This window comes from Galeopterus variegatus, unplaced genomic scaffold, assembly GCF_000696425.1.
Source record: "Galeopterus variegatus unplaced genomic scaffold, G_variegatus-3.0.2 Scaffold3972, whole genome shotgun sequence".
In the NCBI taxonomy this organism is placed as follows: Eukaryota; Metazoa; Chordata; class Mammalia; order Dermoptera; family Cynocephalidae; genus Galeopterus; species Galeopterus variegatus.
The window spans coordinates 72,091-72,593 of NW_007730083.1; positions in this window are offsets into that span (position 1 = coordinate 72,091).

A 503-nucleotide genomic window follows, 5' to 3' on the forward strand; every position below is an offset into this window, starting at 1 on the left:
AGAGAGAAAGGGCTAGTTCTCTTCCTCTTCAGGTAAAGACACTAATCCCATCATGAGGGCCCCACGTTCATGACCTAGTTTCCCCCCAAAGGCCCCATATTCTAATACTATCCCATTGAGGATTAGAATTTCAACATATTATGGCTTTGTAGTATAGTTTAAAGTCAGGTAGTGTTATGCCTCCAGCTGTATTTTTTTTTGCTCAGCATTGCTTTGGCTATGCGTGGTCTTTGGTTATTCCATACAAATGTCTGTATAGTTCTTTCCATTTCTGAGAAAAATGTCATTGGAATTTTTATGGGGGTTGCATTGAATTTGTATATCACTTTGGGTAGTACGGACATTTTCACTATGTTGATTCTTCCAATCCAAGAGCATGGGATATCTTTCCATCTTCTTGTGTCCACTCTAATTTCTCTCAGCCGTGGTTTGTAGTTCTCATTATAGAGATTTTTCATATCCTTGGTCAACTCAATTTCTAAGTACTTTATTTTATTTTTTTT